The sequence below is a fragment of the Saccopteryx leptura genome, chromosome 1 (assembly GCF_036850995.1).
Source record: "Saccopteryx leptura isolate mSacLep1 chromosome 1, mSacLep1_pri_phased_curated, whole genome shotgun sequence".
Lineage (NCBI taxonomy): Eukaryota > Metazoa > Chordata > Mammalia > Chiroptera > Emballonuridae > Saccopteryx > Saccopteryx leptura.
The window spans coordinates 276,387,240-276,410,786 of NC_089503.1; the positions used below are offsets into that span (position 1 = coordinate 276,387,240).

The 23,547-nt window shown below is 36.1% G+C and overlaps 1 protein-coding gene across 5 annotated transcripts in view; it reads left to right on the forward strand.

Annotated features, from left to right (window-relative positions):
* Positions 1-23,547, forward strand: part of SOX5 (SRY-box transcription factor 5) — a 1,089,507-nt gene that overhangs the window by 575,955 nt on the left and 490,005 nt on the right. The window contains exon 1 of one of the 5 annotated variants that reach the window (XM_066354461.1): positions 2,977-3,108. The exons of the other annotated variants lie outside the window; for them this stretch is intronic. The gene's annotated coding sequence lies outside the window, so the exon portion shown is untranslated. Of the gene's footprint in view, positions 1-2,976; positions 3,109-23,547 lie in introns of those variants that run through there. 5 annotated transcript variants of the gene reach the window in all.

Here is a 23,547-nt window from a genome sequence, read left to right on the forward strand (position 1 = left end):
GGCAGTAGGTATAAAAAGGTTGACTACCCCTGCACTAGCTTGTCCTCATCTGTGTCTGATGACGAATCACTATCTTCATATATTGCCTCATCCTCAGTTCCATCTATGACATTTGAAATGCTACAAGCACTCTATAAGATGCACCCAATTTTTAGATCCCAAATTTTTGAAAATCAGTGTGTCTTATACATGGGGAAATACAGTAATATATATATGATCTTTAATCAAATGAACTACAAATACTATAATGTCCTTGTAAAACTTTTTATAAGTGGAAGTACCTTCTAAGCCCCAAATTGATTCTTCTCTTTGACTTTGTTATCCAAGAATTTGACAGTTTTCTTGCACATGATTTCTATGAGAATTGTCATTTCAGTATTCTCATCTTGACAAATATTTTTAATGTTTAAGATAAAGGAACTGAAAGTGTATACAAACCTAAAATAGATTTCATTCAGTTAACAAGTGTTCAGTGAGTCTTATGATCTGCAAAACTCTTTTATAGAATTCAGAAGGTATTGGAATCCCCCCCCCCTTATATATACACTCTCCCGGAACCAACAAAACCAATGTTCATTTGGGATTGTTCAACTCTGATATCTCTGGTTACTTTATATATAGATACATAAGTTTTCCTTAATGTCTAAATTTTGTAGTTTAAGAAATACTAGTATACTTTTTTGACTGATAAGGGGGAAATGTCCTTTAATGTTTGATATAGCTAAAATAAATATGTAAGACTTATAGGAAAACATTTATGTTTTTCAGTTATCAGAGAAAATTCATGTAGATTATGAGCAACCAAGGGGCATAATGTCATGGGACAATAGAATAATATTACTACAATTACTTCCTTGCTACCATGTGCAAGTATTTACAGAGAAATTTTGTATGGTAAATTTGCTATCATTTTTATATGATAAAGTTTTTTTGCAAAGTATTTTATGCTGCTAAATTGAAGACTCAAAACTGTTAAGTAATTTGTCTGAGGTCACACAATGAGAATGTTAGGACCTTGGGTGTATTCGAGTTTAATTTATTTTTCTAAGTGTAACTGAAAAAGAAGTAATATTTAGAACTAAATATATTTTCCACATGCTTGCTCTTTGGTTTTATCTTATAATATATCTATAGTTATGAATTAAACATCTACCATATATGTATCACAGTGGTAGGTTTCAGACATACAAAAAAAATTTTTTCGTCTTCCTGGGAAAATAATGCTATCACAATTGAACCAGGACTATGCCATAAACTGCCTGTTTGATCACATTGGCATGAATTACATTTTTAAGTAAAAAAATTGATAAGTATACCTAGTTTCCACAATAAGATTAAGATCAGCAAGGTTAGGAAACAAGTATTTGCTTCTATTGTATTTGCATACTTTAGCTTCCTACAGGACTGAGCCATTTCCGATTGGACACAATAGGCAACTGATAAAGGTTTCTTGATTAGATGAATGGCTTTTTGGTGGTTAAATTGTAATTTAATATATTTAATACATTATCTTCATTGTATTTATGTCACTAGTAAAAAATGCAATAAATTTCAAAGGAGAAGGGGAAATGGATATGTATATATTATAAAATTTAGATAAAATTTTTATCAATCAAAAAATGCTGAGATTATTCTACCATCATTGTATCTAGAAAATAATTTACCATTTTTGAAAACATTTGAGCTTTAGCTACCTTAAGTATATATCTTTTCTCTTTTATTATTAAATATGAACTGTATCATATTTGTTAATATAGAAGAATATTTTATTTTTAATTGACTTTTTTTGTTTAAACAGTGTTGCCGAGTTTTGTTTTTTTTTTATTCTATAACCAATGAGTTCAGGAATAGCCCTTTAATTCAAACACATCTCAGTATTATCTATCCAATGTTGACTTTAATGAGACCTTGAGCAGTCACCACTACACAATATACATTAACGTTTTAAGAGCTATTTGTTTTGGCTTGTTTTAGTCTAGCAATTGAGAAATTATTTAGTCATAGTCAATCGTACTTAGACACAGGAAAAACCATCAAATCACTGTCATTTTAAATTTCTATGTTTTTTTGGGAGGCTTCATTACTTCTGGGGATGTAAGTGACTCATGTATTGGGAAAACTCACAGTTTCCATGATTGCTCATATTTTTTACTTTAGTATTTACCATTAGAAATGGTATTTTATCCCATTAAGGATGTGGGAAAGGGGAAGAGCTCCTAAAGTCTGTTTCCTAACAAAACTATGATTGGATAGGCTGTGCAATAAATACAGGCATTTTCTTATTTTGAAGCTAGGAATCAGAAGAGAATACAATAATTAAATTAGGTTAAAAAGCTAACATAATTGTGAGAACAACAATTTATAATTTTTTAATTTGTATATCAACATAAAAATCACAGGGAGCTCTGCAACTTAGTGGAGCATGATGTGATTTATACACATCTGTGAACAGGATGGGGGAGACGTAAATACTGATGAAAATATCATGGCTTAGAAGACTCAGAACAGTAGACAGACGGCTTTCCATTCATCCTGTAGCTCAAACCACATGAGAGTGAACAGTACAAAGTTGAATTATTTCTAATTGGGTTTTAAATTTAAAATATGTAATTTCCTACCATGTGTAGTGAATCAAACCATCCTTTGTCTTTTTTTTTTTAATTTATATTGGGCTCTACCTGGATCTCTTTTACTCTTTTGAACAAATACAAAACAAACTGGGGGTTGAAGTCCCAATTTTGTCAATAGGCCTCAAGAATGAGGCAATCTTTGGTTGTGTAATTAATTTGCTTCACAAAGGAAAGAGCCCCCTTAGGATTTTTGGACCTGACACTGGAACTCTCCGAGCCCAGTCACATGTCACAAAACTGGGGTGAAATGCTGCTCTGTGGGTCACTGAGAATCACAACAGAGCAATTCCCTCTTGAGTTGGTTTCTTGACTTAGGATTGTTACCGCTCTGGAAGGTAACAGAAAGCCTAGATGGAATGAATGGTCGGAAGCACTGGATTCCAAGTCCTTGCCACTGACCAGGCTTCCTGGGAACTCAAGGCCCATGTTTTGCTGTGAAGAAACCTTCATGTCTGCATGGTTTCTGGCTGAAGAAAAGGTTTATTCAGTGACTCATTTATCTCTATCTTTTTCTGTTAATTTTGGTAGAGTTTTGTTTTTGCTATACAAACTGTATGATTAAAGCTCTCTAAACATTAAGAACATTTACAAAATAGTTTTATTTTCCTATTTTAAATCTCCATTTCTGTTCTTTTCTCCTTTTGTATCTATTTTTGGAGAAGGAGAAAATGAGTGGCTTTAAAAAGAATCATAAAAGTATTTACAACATGCATTATTCTTTATCCATTTATCTGTCAAGTTGGGGTTACTACTTTTATCAGTGTTCTGTGTAAAAAAATTGCAGTAGATCCAATGAATTCTATCATTCAGTGTACATTTAAAACTATAGCACATAGTACCACTAAAGTGAAGAGGTAGTATTGGAAATTGCTAGACAGACACCAATTAATCTCTATTTTGAGGAAATATTTTAGTAGATATGAATAAATAATGCTTATAGCTTTAGATATGTACAAGTACACATTTATGAGATGTAACAACTTTCCATATAATTTTATATTTAGCTTTTGGAATAGAATTAGTTTAAGATGAATATTTTGAAATTTTTCAGCTAAACATCACTTTATATATCTTATCCTATACTTCTCATTGCATTTTATATTTGCCAGCCTTCTTGACATTCCCCTGGTATAGCTATGATCATGTATTGAAAAATGTTAAGTTATTATGGAACAAGGTAGCTTCTTCTTTTTCTTAATTTGGTGAGCTCTTTTAGCTGTACTTGACTCATAGTAAGTTTATATCCTGATTCACAGAGTTATTGATTGAATTTATGAAATGTTATTACCTTTAATCTATGAGAATTCCTCTTGTGCCATCAATGATAATGCCAAAGAACAGGTCCTCGGATGGGGAATTTGTAGATATCAATCTCTCTACTTTATCAGGCGTCACTCTTTTGCCATCTATATATCTGCTCTGCGTATGTGTATTTATGTTATTTATTTGAATTGTCTTAAGTGCATACTTGAATAGCTTGCAAGGGTCAAAGAGAGTTCACATGATAGAAAAATGGTTTGTGATTTTCTCCCTTCCCCTCCCCCTCCTGCTCATGCTAACTGATGAAGAGTACAGGCGGTGTCCTTCAATTTAAAGAGAGAACCTTGTTCATTTAGAGGGTGTGAATGCCATTCTTGTGAAATACTGTAAATGGTAATTCACAAGAGGGTGACATTTTTATTGCTTTTACATTGATAACATGCCTTGTAAAGACTTAGAGTTATTCTGCTGAATTTAAGAGAGATAAGAATGGAATGCGTGTGCTCATTTAAACATCTGTATGTGCAATAAAAGAAGTCTTGATTATCAAGAAGTCAGATCCTTTTGTATGTTTACCAGTTTTAAATAACTTAATATTGTTATCCAATATATGACTAGTTTATTACTTGACTCAGTTTTCCTCCCCTTGCCTTCCTCAAATATTGAGAGAAGGGCTATGATCATAATATATATCACTGAACCTACAGTTTGTAAAAGTGAATTTGACTCAGATAGTAGAGCGGTTTGACGGGCCATGGCAGCGTCAGGTTGCAGAGCAAATGTTAGCAGCCTCACAGGGATTAGGAGTGGATGTTAACCAAACCAGGGGTGCAGCTTACTGTGTGTTGAATTTTTATGCAGCTTATTATTCAAGTTTGTAAAAAGCATAATGCCCACATATAAAGGTGATTGGTGAATGTAAATATTACAGACTGATTCTGTTCTCAAGAGATATACCGGAGCAATCCCAGTCAGTTACCTTGCAGATTAACACTCCGTACCTTCACAGTATTTAATTACTTGGTAAGGTGCAATAGAAGCATTTGAGAGTTTTAATGCCCAAAGCTGTTAAGTAAGTGTAGTGTCGGAATGTTTAATGGCGTTAATTATCATTTACACATGGAACTACTCTCCTTCAGGCCCAGGAGCCTGTGGCTCATTGCATTGTCATTAACTGTCGTTATTCCTGGTAAAGTCAACTTCCTATTCATAAAAGTCAAGAAAATATAATAGTGCAAAGTATGTCATTTTCTACATACAGTATCTGAGTCCAGTGTTTTAGAATTGTTATTGGCATTTTGAAACAGCGATGAATCTCAATATTTTCATCACTATAGTCAAAGCCTTTTGAAAAAACTGTATGTACGTGCATATGTTTGTGTGTGTGTGTATAGATTTTTCTTCTGTGGAGAATTTTTGTTTTTGTTTTAATTTGATCATTTCTGAGAGGGACAGAGATCAATCTGGAAGGATAATTACCTAAAAAGGGAAGCAGACAGTGGGCCAGATGAGGGCCAAACTGTCTCCAGTCTGAGGATTTAGCACTGTACCATCAATCCATTTATATTTTATGGTGAATGAGGGGAAGGCCGGAGTGAAAATACTTGTAGAAATTTAAATGTGTGAATAATAGTGTGGGAGATGTTTTTCTTTTCTTTATTAAGAAATTAAGTACATGTAAGAGCCAGATGAGGTAAGGGCTATCTATGGTTTATTGTTTTAACCTAATATGCTTATTTCATTTATTTTATAGTCACTTTTTCTGAATGGAATACATGTAGTTTCACTTTTCTATTAAAAGAAGAAAAAATGTTCCCATAGCTTTCTTCTATGCTGTTTCTTATTGCTACATTCTTTGTTTTAAGAATGTTACTTATGCATTGTAATAGCTTCAAGTGATTGTTTAGGAATGCAGTTTTTTCCTGATTTTGGATTTGTACTTGAAAATGTTTATTTTTAACTGTTGATAGTCATAGAAGTTTGTGTGCCAACTTGTGTATATGAGCAAATAGGATAGAGTGAAATGAAAACCGTGGTTATCATTTGTTGCATAAATGTATAACTAAGACCCAAGTCAGTAAAATTAAAAACAGAAGTCATTAAGATAAGATATTGGTACAAGTTGACAGAAATAATTACACTAAGCTTCCTTTCCTGGGAGTCACTTAGAATCTTCTCACAAAAGCTGTTCCTGTGATCATTTAGTATTGAGAACTCATAATTTGCTAGGTACAGAAAAAAGTGTTGAAAAGAAATGATTGTGATTGCAGACAGAAATGTAACACAGGATTTGGGAGACTTTGTGAGCTTCCATCATCAGGAGACATTGAGGTTTTAACATTCTGTTTCATGTGGAGACCCACAGTTAATATGGTCCTTGTTGAAACTTAAAACAGCTCTATTAGTAGCTTGATTGAGAAGGGGAAGAGGCTAGAGTAAACAAGAGTGTGCATTTTCAAGCAGTTTAATTGTATACAGTATCTTTGCTTCTGCAGTTCCTTCTAATTCATCAAATAAGAAAACACCCAAATTTATTCTATTAAAGCACATAAAATTGTTCAGTGAGAATAATACATGGACCAAAAGGGGAAATGGCTTCTGTTTAACAGTTCTCTATTGTTCAATGATTCATAGAAGTTCTGTTGCCGGCCTGTCACATTCAATCAAGTTGGGTAAAATGCTACTTTGGAGAAACCTAAGGAGGAAACTCTTGAGTATTTGCTTAAACCTTTTTCAAAAATTCCTCTGGAGTGTTGGTGATGAGAGTCCCTGGGCAGGGGAGAACTCAGGTGTTGGGAGGTGAAAGAGTTACAGCTTCTCCCTCACCCCCATTGCTGACTTACTTTGGTACTGCCCAGGAAAGCTGCATGGCAGTCGGAACTAATTGTAACTCACTCAGGAAGGTCTTCATTAGCACTACCACACATGGTTACCAGATGTGCTGAGAGGCGCGGACCAGGCAGGAGAGGCATCCAGAGACAGGAGAGAAACCAGTAGCTTCTTTTCAAAGTTAATAATCTGCCTTTTATTTCTCAGGGCATCGTGTCAAAGAAATGAGAAAGCAGTTTGGAAAAATGCAATACCTTTTTATTCACTCACTCTCTGGAAGATGAATAGAATTCTTTGCCTTCTTTAAAATATCAAAACTATCTGTTACTATCAACGTGTTGGAAAAGCTTTGCTCTCTCCATCAGAGAAAATGAAAATTGCCTGGATAATTAACCAGTGATGTTTTTCTAATGGCTGGTATTGGTGGTCCTTAATTTAGGGTTTCTGAATACTGATAAAACGAATAAAATTTGTAAATATTCTGTAAAAACTTGTCTGCAGATTACAAATTCCAATTCAGCATCCTAGAAAACAAGAGGACAAGGTTGTAATCTATTCCTAATACTCACCTGAGTCAGGTGAAGAGTGAGGTGGCATTACATTTTCTATATACAACTGTGCTCTATTTAGTAATAAAAAGTACTAATTGCAGATCCTTGAGATGAAATATTTTCTTTGTAATACTTATAAGTAAATTTCCTGGAAATATATTTATTTATCCCTACTCACTATGTTCCAAAAGTGATTAAATGAATTTATAAAGAATTTCTACTAGGCCCTGACCAGCTAGCTCAGCAGTAGAGTGTCAGCCGGGTGTGTGGAAGTCACAGGTTTGATTCCTGGCCAGGGCACACAGGAGAAGTGCCCATCTGTTTCTCTCCCCTCTCCCCTCTACTTTCTCTCTGTCTCTCTCTTCCCCTCCTGTAGCCGAGGCTCTACTGAAACAAAGTTGACCCAGACGCTGAGGATGGCTCTCAGGCACTGGAATGGCTCCGGTTGTGGTGGAGCATCGCCCCCTGGTGGGCATGCAGGGTGGATCCTGGTCTGGCACATGTGGGAGTCTGTCTGATTGCCTCCCCACTTCTCACTTATGAAAAATACAAAAAAATAAAAGAATTTCTATTATTTCTGAAAATGTTATTCACCATCTTCTCACTTAATTGTGTACCTATGTCTATAGACAGATTATTTTATATAGCCAATGAGAACTATCCTGTCTAGATGGAACCTCTGGTTTTCAAAATAGAACATTTTGACACCGCAGAAAATTGTGATATTAAAATGACATAATTTGGATTCACATAAAAAGCATAGAGATTTTAACTTCTATTCATTTAGTGTCTGGATTGAGTATTTTTAAAAAACAATTTTACTTTGTAATGATCCTAGAGTTTCAAAGTATTTTTTTAAAAGTTAGACATCCAAAATCTTGAATAAATAATATATAAAAATCTTGATTTTAAAACTGAAAATTTCAAGACTGGCTAGGTTATTTTGCCTGCAGTTTTATAACAGTGCATTTTGGCTGATGCTTTATTATTTCCAATCCGTCAGTAAAAGCATAAATACACTTGGGAGAAAAATAAATAGAAATGTTACTTCAACATAATTTAGATTTATTTCCTATTTAGATAAAAAAAATCCAGTGATTTTTAACCAATTGAAATTTTGATGAAATCTATAGACCATCTTCTCAATAATGTGCTTCGCCACAGAATTTTATATAATTTAGGACCTCCCAAAATTCAGCGTCCAGTATGAGAAGTAACAGTTTAGAGCTTTTCATGCATCCCCCTCCAAAACAGCCCCACAAAATTCAAGTGCTACAAAGTGTGAAATACATGATCTCTATATATTTAGTCCTAATAAGTGGTAAAAGAGTATATAGTCTAAAACTTGAAGTGAAATCTTCTGTTTTAAAAATATGTAGTTGCTACGGTTAGAAAGAGAGGTACCTATGCTTTCATACAGGAATCATCCCTTCTCTTTTACTTAGACTTCCCGAAGAGTTTAGTATAACTTGACCCACCCAGTACTTACCAGGCATGGTATGAATGAATGAATGAATGAGTTAATTTTAAATGTCATTTGTTGGTAGCTGCTACAGTTAATAGCCGGAAATACTTCCACACTTAACTAATACTTCATACAAAATTTGCTATTAAAATGTTACCTACTTTTTAAAATTGAACAAGAAAAATATATTCAGTCTTAAATATTTAGTGTCTTATACTAAAGCTTTGCTATACCAATATTTAACTGGTATATTGACTAATATTAATCAATGCTGTCTGATTTTATTGTAGGTAATTTTTTTTTTTCTGAAGTTGGAAATGGGAGGCAGTCAGACAGACTCCCTCATGCATCCGACCGGGATCCACCCGGCATGCCCACCAGGGGGTGACGCTCTGCCCATCTGGGGCGTCCCTCTGTTGCAACCAGAGCCATTCTAGCACCTGAGGCAGAGGCCACAGAGCCATCCTCAGCACCCGGGCCAACTTTGCTCCAATGGAGCCCTGGCTGTGGGAGGGGAAGAGAGAGACAGAGAGGAAGGAGAGGGGGAGGGGTGGAGAAGCAGATGGGCGCTTCTCCTGAGTGCCCTGGCCGGGAATCAAACCCGGGACTCTTGCACACCCGGCCGACGCTCTACCACTGAGCCAACTGGCCAGGGCTATAGGTAATTTTTTTTAAAAACATTGGTATTTCAGGAACTAAACTCTCTTAAATTCTAATTGAAAAGGTAAACTTTAATGGATTTTCAATTTCAGAACGGTATATGACAAAGACTAATATTTACAATGTAATCTCTTCTCTTTAATCACTGTGGCTTATTCTTGTGCTGATTATGATTATTTTTTAAAAATCAGCCCTGGTTGGATAGCTCCATTGGTTGGAGCATTGTTCAGAAGTGCGGAGGTTGCTGGTTCGGTCCCCAGTCAGAGCATGAACAGGAACAGAGTGACATTGCTGTCTCTCTCTCCCTTCTTCTCTACTAAAATCGAGGAAAAAAAAAAGGAAATAAAGGAAAAGAAAGAAAAAGGAAGGGAAGGGAAGGAAAAGAAAATAATGTCAAAAATTGATCTGTATACAATATTAACTGTTACTATAATTTTTCTATGATTTATTACCCTACCAGCTACCCCAGTATTATAAATCAAAACTATTTATTATACATGTTGATTTTTGTTTAATTCTCCTCTTCCCTACTCTAAATGCTTTAATTTAGGCCTCATCATTGCTGACTAACAGTAACAGCACTTAAAAAACATCCTTACCTGAGTTTAGACTTAATATTTCCCCTCTTATGATCCTTCAAAAATATGGATTTGGCTCTGTCGTGCCAATACTTAAAAACACTTTGGTTCCTCATTCTTTGATGAATAAAATCAAGAAGTCAGAGCTGGCACCGTTGTTCCTCATCACATGGCCCCTGCCTCAGTTCTTGCCATGCTCTGGCCACACTGACCTATTGAGGCTTATTCTTTTTTTGGTATGTTCCATGTCAGTGATTCTGATTTTTCAAGATGTGTAAAAATAGAACATTATATAGTATTGTATGGGTTAATGTAGTCAAAGTACTATGCTAATCATTTATAAATGACTTTTAAGAAGACATAAATTGGGAGCTGGAAACTGGCATACACAAGAACATCATTGTTTGGAGACTATGCAAAGATTTTCACTATTTGTGTTTTACAGAGTTGTCATAATACAACCATGGACCCTAGAGCCAAACTAACTTAGTTCAAACACAAGCCCTTTCCTTTGCTCACGCTGTGGTGAAGCATGTGGCTTCACCCTTCTGGGAATCAATTTTCCAGAAGTAAAACAAAGGTAAAGACAACACTTACCTCACAAGGTTGTTATGAGAATTAATTTATTAATACATATAAAAAAGTTAGAACCATGCCTGGCACGTATGAAGTGCAACAGAGCTGTGGTAAATGTGAGCCATCAACATTTATTAATTCTTTAATTAAATAAAGCTATCTAAAAATACCTTAAGGCCCTGGCCGGTTTGCTCAGCAGTAGAGCACTGGACTGGCGTGTGGAAGTCCTGGGTTCAATTCTGGTCAGGGACCACAGGAGAAGCGACCATCTGCTTCTCCACCCCTCCCCCTCTCCCTTCTCTCTATCTCTCTTTTTTCTCTCTTGCAACCATGGCTCAGTTGGAGCAAGTTGGCCTCAGGTACTGAAAATGACCCCATAGCCTCTGCTTCAGGAGCTAAAATAGCTCAGTTTCTGAGCAATGGAGCTGCTCTGGACAGAGCATCACCTTTAGGGGTTTACCAGGTGGGTCCTGGTCAGGGCACATGCGGGAGTCTGTCTCTGCCTCCTGTCCTCTCACTGAATAAAAAAAAAGAAATACCTTAAAAAACAGTTTTGAAAGTTGATTATCCTTCTATTTAAATAAAATGAATTCATCTTCAAAAAACTATATTTTGAAATCTTACATGTCTCATTCTTAATTTCTTCTTCATTCAGAAAATTAAAAAAGCACAGGAACTAAAAGAAAAATAATATTCAAAGTCAATCATATTAAATGTCAATATTTAAAAAATATAAATGCGATTAAGGGCTCAAACCAATTAAAGAAGTATTTGTTGATCAGATAAAGCTAGACAAATGGAGTTACATATAAAAATTAAAATGTTGGAAAAGTTTTGGCTCTGGGTAAATATCCCATTAAGGTATATTTAACTGTGGTGTAAAACTGATGAAGAGACATCTCAATTTTAAAGAAATTATAAACAGTTGATAAGTACTATAAAAAATACAATACAATGTAATTTTGGTATTAAGAATGTCATTATTGTTTGGGAAATACTATTATATAGTAGTCTTATAATTATATAGTTATATATTATTTTATATATATTTTATGTATAATTATATATTTACATGTAGTAGTCTTATAATTTTATATAAAATTATATAAAATTTTTTATAGTTTTATAAAGACCTATATTTTATATTTTCTTGTGTTTTCCATATATGAATGTATTCAGTCATTATTATTTCTTACAAAAATAAAGTATATTTATTTATTTATGAAATATGATTGGATTTGCTTCTAAGTAGCACAAACTTTTTTGTTGACATAAGTTCTTAACATTCTTATTTGGGTAAAGTATCTTTTCTCTTATTTGATTTCAGAAACAAAAAAGAAATTTTAAACTGATTAAATATTAAGTAGATGTTTACTGCTAATTAGTGTATGGTGTGAATTGTAATTATGTCATCCAAAGGGACTTATAAATATATTCTAGTTAAAATGTGATTCAATTTTCAATCATTCACAGAGGAATTCATTCATTATTATTCACTTAGTGCTCTCTGATTTGAGATCTAAATGTAATCCAAGAAAAGATGGAGGGATTTTACTTTTATTGTCATAATTTAATATAGCAGATCCTTTAGTTATCATCCTATATTAATCCAGGGATTGTTGCAACTTCTTAGAGTCTGTTATTTGATTTTTAAATTACTCTAGTTATCTTACCAACATAGCAGGATGTAAATGCGAGAGGTCAGTGAAATTGCCACCTCACATTATGAGACAATCCGAATATATTTTTCTCCTGTCCAACTTTTAGTTTAACTTTAGATAAACCTTCATTTCATCTATTTAATATATTGCTACTTAAAAACTCTTATTCATGGCTTCTATTAATTTAAATTATAAAGAAACTACCAACTGCATTCATGTAACTAAATTCAGTAAGTCCCTGGTGTGTGATAGCATTGTGCTAAGTGCTGGGAGTTTTGTACTAAATAAGACAGTTATGATCTCCTGTCCCCAGGGATCTTACAGCCTGTAAAAGAGTGTGGTCATTTAAAAAGTGCTATAATAATGACAGTGTTGACTCCTACAATAGTTTTGATGGCACAGTTTGCATAAAAGGCAAGTGTTATAAGTTAGACAGCCAGGGCAGCCCCTCCCACCCCCCCAAAACCAGAAATCATTAAATAGCCTCTTTAAGGTCCAGAAGTGTGAGAAATCATGATGGAATCAAAGAATTACAAGGTGAGAAATATGGGGTAGTGGAGAGAATAGTCGGGATATAGTTAACAGGAACCAGATCGGGGAGGGCCCTGAAAGCTTGTTAAAAATATTGTACTTTCCATAGAGTTGTGGTGGTGATGGAAAATGTTTGATGTGATTGGATTTGCACCTTCAAAATTTGAGTTTATATATGAGATGGGAGGTGTATAAGATTGGAACAAGACTGGAGGCAGAGAGATATGTGAGCAGCCCACATTAATAGTCCAAGGGAGAGTTCATGGTAACCTCTAAAGACAGAGACAAGTTCTAATATTAGGCAACTTGAGGACAGAAATAACACTTTGATATGTGGAAGAGTGGGCACATGATAAAGGATGTTCTCTATGAGGGTCCTTCTATGTCTCAGTCTTGCTTCCGTAAAGCCTTCCTGTGACATTTTATCCTGGTATTAAAAATATTATGATATATTACCTTCAAATAGCAACTGGAAGAACCTTTCAAAAAAAAAAAAAAAAAAAAGCAGCAAAAGCCCTGGCCGGTTGGCTCAGCGGTAGAGCGTCGGCCTGGCGTGCGGGGGACCTGGGTTCGATTCCCGGCCAGGGCACATAGGAGAAGCGCCCATTTGCTTCTCCACCGCCTCCCTCCTTCCTCTCTGTCTCTCTCTTCCCCTCCCGCAGCCAGGGCTCCATTGGAGCAAAGATGGCCCGGGCGCTGGGGATGGCTCCTTGGCCTCTGCCCCAGGTGCTAGAGTGGCTCTGCTCGCGGCACAATGACGCCCCGGAGGGGCAGAGCATCGCCCCCTGGTGGGCAGAGCGTCGCCCCTGGTGGGCGTGCCGGGTGGATCCCGGTCAGGCGCATGCGGGAGTCTGTCTGACTGTCTCTCCCCGTTTCCAGCTTCAGAAAAATACAAAAAAACAAAAACAAAACAAAACAAAAAAACCACACTGCTTTTAGAAATCATGCTCAGGGGAAGGTCATTATCCCCTGATGAGCATTTTATCTTTCTGTGCTTCTGCCCCAAGTGGAGTGCTGTGACAGTGACATCCAAGGTGAGAGACAAAGGCCCTGTCTGGCTGGCTCAGTGGTAGAGTGTCAGCCTGGCATGTGGAAGTCCTGGGTTAAGTTCCCTGTCAGGGCACATAGGAGGAGTGACCATTTGCTTCTCTATCCTTCCCACCTCACCCTTTTCTCTCTCTCTCTCTCTTTCTCTCTCTCTCTTCCTCTCCCACAGTCATGGCTTGAATGGTTCAAGCAAGTTGGCCCTGAGGGCTGAGGATGGCTCCATGGCTTTGCCTCAGGCACTAAAATACCCTGGTTGCACGAGCAAAGGAATAGTGGCCCCAGATGCGCAGAGCATTACCCCTTAGGAGGCTTGCCAGGTGGATCCTGGTCAGGGTGTGTGTGGGAGTCTGTCTGTCTGCCTTCCTGCCTCTTACTTAATTAAAATAAAAAAATGAGAGACATACAAGAGATTGGATTAATAGGACCTAATAATGTACTGAATGTTTGGGGATTTTCTGAAATTTCTAGCTGTGGAGTTTCAGCAAAGGGTGGTTTCATTTAGAAAATGTTAAGGAAGATCAGTGGGAGAGAATGCATTTAATTTGAAACATTCTGAATTGTTGATAACTGCAAAACATTCACATGAAGATGAGGAAGGCAGTGGAATACTGTAGTCTGGAGCTGAAAGAACCAATTTGAGTGCTTCTTTTTTATGGAGATGGTGCTTAATGTCATGGGATTAGGTAACACATACAGTAAATAAAGAAGGTCTCTGATGAATTTCAAAATGGAAGGATCTGGCCCAAACTGGAATGTCAAAAACCAAGGGGAGATGTTTTTTGAGGAAATAGGATTGTTTTGGTAGTAACACACTTGCTCTGGAATGAAGCAAGGGAAGGAATATGTGAGTGAGTTTCTCATGAATGAAGAGTTTTATTATTCAATGTGAATGAAGAGTTTTAGTGGGTTAGCATGTACTAAGTAGTGAGTCAGAGGCAAGTTGGAGAATTTTTACTATCAAGAACTCAAATTAAGGAATGAGATGATAATACCAATATGATATCAAGCTTTGTGGATTTACCTGACTTTCAGATTAACTTTTAAAGCTCACCTATGTATAAATATTACTTAATGCCCCATTACTGCTGTGGCCTAGGGTTTTATATTCACAATCACTACGAAGTCCTTGGAACCTAATGTGAGTTTGTGATGGAAATACATTATTCCCTTGTTAATTTCCTCTTCTCAGAGTGGATGAGATTACATGAACTGTGTTGAAGATGCACAGTGGAGAACTGTGAAGAAATCTTTGCATACAATTTAACATCCATAGCCAGAGTTAACAGCTTTTCTATTAGAAAGACCTCATCAGTTCTATCCACAGATTAGGATTTTCCCTGCCAATATCTAATTATAATCAATGATTTTAATTTTTTTTGTTAAAATTTTATTTTCAGGCTTTTCTCTTTTGAAATAAAAAATCTTTTAGACTGAAAACATCCAAGAGTTGGATAAATTCTTTGCATGTTAAGATTAAACTGTCTTCTGTAATCCAAGAATAGCATTTAAACCTTCACTCCCATAGCTATCCTATTGAAATTATTTCCTTTGGGAAGTTAGAGCCAAACTGCCAACATCAAATTTAGTATTCCTCTGTTTCCTTTTTCATTATGTTTACCGTAAATATTATGGGGTATTATGCTTTCTTCTTTATACTTTTTAAGAGGGTAGTTATGTTCAATGTGATCATTTAAAAAGAAGTTAACCAGTGTTGGATACGTTCAGATTCTAAGATTTTATTAGTAACCTAATAGGGATGTAGATTAGAAAACAATTTTGGTTTCCAGGGGCTAACTCTAACTCTTAAATATCCAGAGTTCCTATATTTATTAATTTTTTAAGATACCAAAATCTAAGGATGCTTTAGTCTGTTATATAAAATCTAGCAGTATTTCCATATAACCTATTCACATCCTCCCATATGCTTTACATCATCTCTAGATTACTTATAATACCTAATACCATGTAAATCCATGTAAATAGTTGTTATACTGTATTGCTTATGGGGTAGAGATCAGAATAAAGTCTGTACATGTTCAATACAGACACAACCATTGTAGGGCTAATACACAGTATCATTAATAACAATTTAAAACTCTGTTTTTTGAACATTGAAATTCGAGGTTTGTTGGATCTGCCATTGCAGAAATAGCAGATATGGAGGACCGACTCTATTGATATTTATTCCATGGAATGTTTCTTTTCAGTAACTGATACAGTCCTTGGTCCTTGGTATTTTTGTGAGTATGCTACTTTATTTTGTGAATAACTTTGAAAGTTTTATTGGTATTTTATCATTGCCCATTTGTTTATCAGCTATCAACTAATTTTGGGATTTGATTTTACTCTTCCCTGTAATAAGCATTCGGTACCACTAGGTAGGAGTACAGTCTCTACAGCCTAAGAACGGCTCATCCTTCTGTGAATACTGAAAAGGCCATAGAGAGTCACTGTTCTCTGTATCTATAATAACATTTTTTTCGGGAATATTATGTTAGAACGTAAAAATGAAGATGTTTAAACAAGAGAACTAGAGGTGAGATAGAACTTTCAGTTCTTTTTCTCTAGACTGGATTCTTTTCATTAAGTAATATTCAGACCTTCTTTATGAGGTTAGAAAAATATGTTTCTTTCCTTAAGACACACTCTTAGTTTACCATGGTCTCTGATCCCTGCCAGCCACAGTCTTGGGGTTATAGTCTGTGGACTCCTGTCTTCCCATTTCTCAGTCTGGTGTTATTCTTTATGTTCAAAGGCCTATCCTCTCCAATTTTTCTGAGATCCCCTCTATTCTAGAGCTCTTTGTTTCATTTTTTTTCACTTTTTCTTTCTTTATTTTTTATTATTCAGATCTCAAAAGGGATCGTTACCATCCTAAAACTATTTTACACAGGTTTCTTTCCATTATTATTAAATAATGTTTTTAAATTAACTGCACATTTAAAATTTAGTAAAAGGAAAAATTTTAATAAATGTTTAATTATAGAATGCAGATTATAGTTTATTTTATAGTTTAGTAATTGCATTGTCATATATGTAGAAGTTACCATGTTCAGAAATTCCCTAAAAGATAGAGAAATTCAGTATGGATCTTACTCTACTTTACTCAGTGAAAATATTTTTATAATTAGGTCAGCTAAAATTCTGAATGCTCAGAATAATAGATTGCATATGTTATGAAGATTAAGGGTTGTAGTTCCTTTTTCTATGTATTCTGTTCAACCGTAATACAGTAAGGAACCCCTTCCTCTTGTTACTTTGGCAGCATTTGTGACCATAATATTTGGAAATAATGTTTTAAAAGTTTTACACATATTTAAAAATCTCTGAAATGTGGTCAGATTTAGTTAACTAAACTTGTTTAAAGTAAAATATTCATCTTGAGCAAATGCTTTTGAATTCCCATATTTTCTGAATTCTCGTGGTTATTTTTAAGCTATACTACTTACATTTCATAACTGTCATATAGCAGTTATTTAGGAGGTTAAATCTAAACTGATTTGAATTACTATAAAATTTGGTTTGGTTTTAGTTAATGTGTTACAATGCAATGTAGATGAAATAGACTGATTTCATTGCATTGATATAAAAATAATTTGATATTTTGACTGGGTAATGAGATATGCTTCATAATCTATCAAACAAAATTGTTTTAAAGTTAAAAATAGTATCTTTACAGTGTATAAAATGGAAGTCTGCCATCTTAGAAAGCATAATTATCTTTCAATCATTAAGCTTCATTTCCATTATATTTCAAAATACAAAAGCAATATGAATACACTTCTTTGTATTCTAATAACTTGAGAATATTCTCAAAGTGTTTATCTTGGTCTAAGTAGGCTTCTGACATGAGGGAATCTAGCTAAATGCTTATTATAAGGTCACAATATTTTAAGAAAAGCAGGACAATTAAAACCTAACACTCTGAATTTTAAAAGCGTGAATCTACCACTTACCTAATATGTGATCTAGGGCAATTTACAAATTTCAGTAAGTCACATTTTCCTCACATGTCAAAAAGATAATTAAAACACCTTGAAGGCAGGGATTATGTCTGTTTCAATTACTGCTGTGTTCACAGTGCCTGGCACCTAGCAAGCATTCAGTAAACATTGAATAAACACGTGGGCACATGCACCTCATGACTCTTACAAAGACTCAGTTAAAAATAAGTAATTTAAGCCTGACCAGGCAGTGGCGCAGTGGATAGAGCATTGGCCTGAGACGTGGAGGACCCAGGTTCGAGATCCTGAGGTCACCAGCTTAAGCGCGGGCTCATCTGGTTTGAGCAAAGCTCATCAGCTTGAGCCCAAGGTCATTGGCTTGAGCAAGGGATTACTCAGTCTGCTGTAACCCCCCAATCAAGGCAAATATGAGAAATCAATCAATGAACAACTAAGAAACCACAATGAAGAATTGATGTTTCTCATCTCTCTCCTTTCCTATCTGTCTGTCCCTATCTGTCCCTCTCTCTGACTCTGCCACAAAAAAAAAATAAATAAATAAATAAATAATTTAATAAATATATACATACATGTATATATAGCCAAGTATATGATATATTTAATGCTCAACTAATGGGAATTATTTTTATTTCTCTTTGTCTATCCTAAGGATAAATATAAAAAATGATTCCAAATTTAGTACTGTATATGCTAATGTCAAAATTTAATCCAAGGGACAATCAAGTATAGCAATTAGTTTGGTTGTTTATTAGGTTGACTCTAATTTGAAGTAATGTTTACAAACTAAAACAGTCAGCAAGTTGTGTATTGAGATCAATTATTTCCCTTCTCCAAATCAGACACCATAATACTTAAAAAGTCTACAAGATAATTGTACATTTTTATATCGGGTACTGTATTTGGGTAGCTTTTTTGGATTTCAGACTAATATGAAAAATTTAATATTCATCTAATTTCTGAGGTTTGTGTTAACTATGCAGATCAAGTAATAGTGCTTTTCAGAAAGGAAATGAAGTGGCTTTAAGAGAAACTTGAAGAGTAATCCTTGAAAAGCTCTCAATACAGCTGTTCTATCATATGTAACAAACATCTGAATATGCTTCCTGAATGTGCTCATTATTTGATAGTTGCAAGTCACATAAGGAACAAAACTTGCATGAATGCTCCCTGGGAATTATGACTCACAGGTATCTACAGGTATAACTTTTTTGGTACCCGTGAAGTTGAAATATAAAATGTTAGTTTTCAGAAACGGTGGCTAATTTGCAAAAAGGCATGCTGTGACACCTTTGGATAGCTCAGAAGAAGGAAAGCATCATTTTATTTGAGAAGTCACCAAGCTCATTCAATAGTCATAAATATCAAGGAGGAAAGCAGTTCTTGACAGATGATCAGAAGTCGTGTTGAGGGCACTAACTGCCATAATCCAGTGGTACAGCTAAATTCCAATCCATTCATTCATTCAATGGTATTGAACAAACAGCATATTAAAATGTTTTTGAATTTAATTTAGTTGACATTTCCTTTATTCAAAAAATTAGTCTTCTTCAACCAAGCTCATGGCTCAGGCATGTGGTGTACCTATGAAGCACTGATACCAACTGAACTAGCGAATTAGCCCTGCCAATTCTTGAAAGGGAGATGCCACTCTACTGTACAAAGCATTATTCTGTTAGGCCCTGGGAAAGAACAATGTTGAATTGCTTTCAGCCAATAGAGATCTTGGAAGATGATGGCTATATTAGCATGACTAAACATTCTAATTGTGTCTTGACCACTGTCTGTTACAGAATTTCACATGGCTTCTACTGGTTTTAGGATGACAATGGAGTCCTTACACAGGGCCTACAAGTCTGCTTTTTATATTCCAGGGTCCCAGGGCCTGTCAGGTCAACTCACACTGCTCTCTGCCTTGCCAGCTATGTTCTAGGCACATGACCCTTTCAGACTGATCCATTTGTCATGCGCACTCAGACAAGAGAGTCTCTGCCTCTGTCTTCTCTCTTTCTTCCAATTTGACTTACATTTTACTCCGCATCAGAGAAAAAATGTCAGCTTCTCAGGAAAACCATCTGTAGCCTCCAATAATGGGTTAAAACTCATATTATCATGTACTTATCCTTTGTGACACATGATATTTCAAAGAAAATTTAATGTTATATTTATTCATGCATTCATTTGGTTATTGTCTTTCTCACAGACTGAACTATAAATATCACAACAGCAAGGATGCTGTCTGCTTTCAGTTACCCTTTTGTCTCCAGTGCTTAGCACAGTACTTGACACATGATAGACAATAAATATTTGCTCAATGAGTAAAGGAATAAATAAATGAAATAATAATACAATATACAAGAGAAAAGATTGAATTCAATAAAATAAGTCTTAACGAAACACTACAGGAATTCAGAGGATAAATGAATTTTGAAAGGACTGAATCTAGAGTACATGAAGGGAACAACTATTATTGTATTTTGTAAACAAGGCAGAGGCTGGAAAGCTCGCCATATCAGATTGGATGCTACAAGTCTTGACAGTCCACAAATACTGAGTGTCTTTAATATGTAGGGGGACTTTATTAAGTGTCCCAGTGAGTCGTCCAGACAAGAATTCTATTTACCATTATTGCCATAAGATACTGGTGCTAAATAATACTATTATGCCAAAGTGCTACCTTGGAATTCTTCTTAAATTCCCCCAAAGTTTGTATGTATATCTTTTGGAGAACTACCTAATTTGCTAGAATTTCATTTGAGGAGAACTGGGCCTTGGTGATACAGGGCAATGGTGCACGGTCCTGAGAGGTTAGCATTAGTAGCACTTTGGGGTTGACAGGGTAAAAAGTGTTAAAGCTGCAGTAAGTCATCACATATTCAAGCCACTTAGCCTATCTATCCTGCTAATGAAGAGTCTGCTGTTTTCAGCCTAGATTCCTCCTTAGTTAGCCTCCAGGAGAAGAAAACCCCAAATGTGGATCAACTCAGGAATGCCTGGAGTAGGGATGGCAGTGCCTGGCCGTTCCCCTCAGGTCTCCTGAGGCACTTAGACTTCTGTTCTGATTAAGAGCTTCTAATCTAGCCAGAAGACAAAGCTCTGTCTTTTGACATCTGATGTCTCACAGACTGTACCCTTCATTTACTTCCCTTCTATTAATTTATTCAACTAATTGATTAATTGATTTTAGAGGCGGGGAGAGAAGGAAAGAGAGGGAAGCATTCATTTGTTGTTCCACTTAGGTGTTCATTCACTGGTTGCTTCCCATATGTGCCCTGACTGGGGATCAAACTCACATCCTTGTTGTTTTGGGACAAAGCTCTAAGCAACTGAGCTGACCGGCCAGGTCCTCACCTTCCTTTTATTTAAGGCAGAAGTTATTTTCTTATCTCATCATCTCTTGATAAGTGTATTGTAACACCACAGCCCTCCCTATGCTCTGCCAATGACATCGAACCTGCGATGGTTATGATTCTGTTGCTGCTGGTGAAGTGAAGACCCTTTGGGGAAAGGGAGCATGCTCAGTAGGCTCGGTGCCAACAGTGTCCAGCTCCCTCTGTAAACCAGCAGTCATTGGCATGTTTTCTGCAGGGCAGATCTCTTCTTCTTTAATCACTGGTAATAGTGAAGTTTTTGTCATATTAAAGGCAAAAGAAGAGAAGCGATTGAGAATAGTTTGAGAGGATGACTGTGTGTCCCTCAGGTCCAGTGACAAGAGGACTACAATGGGTAGCTTTCAGAACTACATATGGTCTTCCTTCCGAGGGAGTTGATTAAGCGACTCCGGATGAAATTGAAATCCTGTGATTTGACCTTTGTCTGGCCTGGGAGGGCTGCAATTCGCATAACAATTTCTTTTTGTTCTTTGTTTGGAGTTATTAATCCAACATGAGCCTCGATTTAATCAGGGGTAGTGCGTAGCTACATTTCTAATTCACAGCTCTGCTGCTTGTGTCTTTTTTAATTAAGGCCAAATGATAGCAGGCCTTAGCCCTGATCGCCACACTTGCTAACCACACATTGTGAGGGATGAAGAGGCTAAACAGGCAGAATGAGATTACTTCAAGGTTTCACTTAATCGTCCTCTTCCTTTAAGTAAAGAGCAGTGACTGAACATTGTTAATGCTGGGCTGAAAGAGCTTTTCTTTTTTTTTTTTTGTACTTTTCTGAAGTTGGAAACAGGGAGGCAGTCAGACTCCTGCATGCGCCTGACCAGGATCCACCCGGCAACCCACCAGGGGGCAATGCTCTACCCATCTGGGGCATTGTGCTGTTGCAACCAGAGCCATTCCAGTGCCTGAGGTACAGGCCATGGAGCCATCCCCAGTGCCCGGGCCAACTTTGCTCCAATGGAGCCTTGGCTGCAGGAGGGGAAGAGAGAGACAGAGAGGAAGGAGAGGGGTAGGGTGGAGAAGCAGATGGACGCTTCTCCTGTGTGCCCTGGCTGGGAATCGAACCTGGGACTCCTGCACGCCAGGCCGACGCTCTACCACTGAGCCAACGGGCCAGGGCCTGAAAGAGCTTTTTTTATATGTGCTATTTGTCGTGACTTTGCAATAGAGTAGAGGGAAATCCAGGTTCTTGTTATTATCCTCAGGTGTAATGACCAGAGGGATTACCTAAGTCACAGTTTCTGTCACTAATTTAAACCACACAGCATATCTTCATATAGAATGAGAGGGTGGTGGATGGTGGAGCCTGAGTCAAACAACTTCAATCCTTGGTTACCTGTGTATTGTATAGGGTTTGATACCTTTGAGGCTTTAAGGTCAGCTCAATATTGCGTAGTCTAAACTGAGTAAATAAATTGAAAATAATGTACCTTGTATTACTATAGAATTCTGTATTACATGGTTCTGTCTTCTACTTTGTTCAAAGGGTTTTAATTACTGGAAGGACTTAATTATAGTTCAGTTTCACCAAGCAGGCTTTGCCACACAGTGTGGAACCCAGGTGGGATTTTAGTAATAACTATTTTCTCTATGGTACAAGTTATTAATTGCCTCCATTCCTTCCATTGCTTCTTGTATTTTAGAAGGAAATATAATATACAGATATAGATCAAATGCTGTTAAGTAAAACTGAACTCCAATTTAGAGTCGCTGTGCCTCTTCCTGGAAGAAAGTGATTCCTTCTTAGTGGTAAATCAGATCTTAGACACCAGAGATCAGCTCTGAGACAGTGGTTTCTTAACCACTGCTGCAGTGAACTTGTTAGGATCTCTTTACGTATCCACGAGTAACTTCTCCAAGTGTCCGACTAACCTGGGAGAAATTGACTCTTCATTACCATAACGTTCAGGCTCAGACAAAGGTGTGATGTGAGAGAAAGCTGCTCCTTTGGTGCATGATCCCTTCATTCTGAGACTCAGGTTTTCAAATAAACAAATAAACATCAAACAAACAAATAACAGGAAGTAGGGCCAGACAATCTAGATGGCCCCTTTTTATCTTTAAAACTATAATTCTTTATTTACATATTCTATTCCAAATCCCAGGTTTGGTCACTTATTTCTTTAATCTCTGTTTTGTTTCTGTCTATGAAAATTAGTGGGCTTTCTTTGGATAGAGATGTTTATTTATTTTCCATAGAATTAAAGCTGGAAAGCATTTTAGTGTAAATGCATTATTATATTTTAAATTGGCCTCCTGTTATGGTTACACTCAAATGTCACATTGTGTTTGTTCATATGTGAATAAGAATTATATGTGAGGAGTAATATTTTAGGGAATAGAATCCAATTTATAATAGAAAGAACACTAACCTGGGAGTGAGGAAACTTTAAGTCAGGTGATAGTTC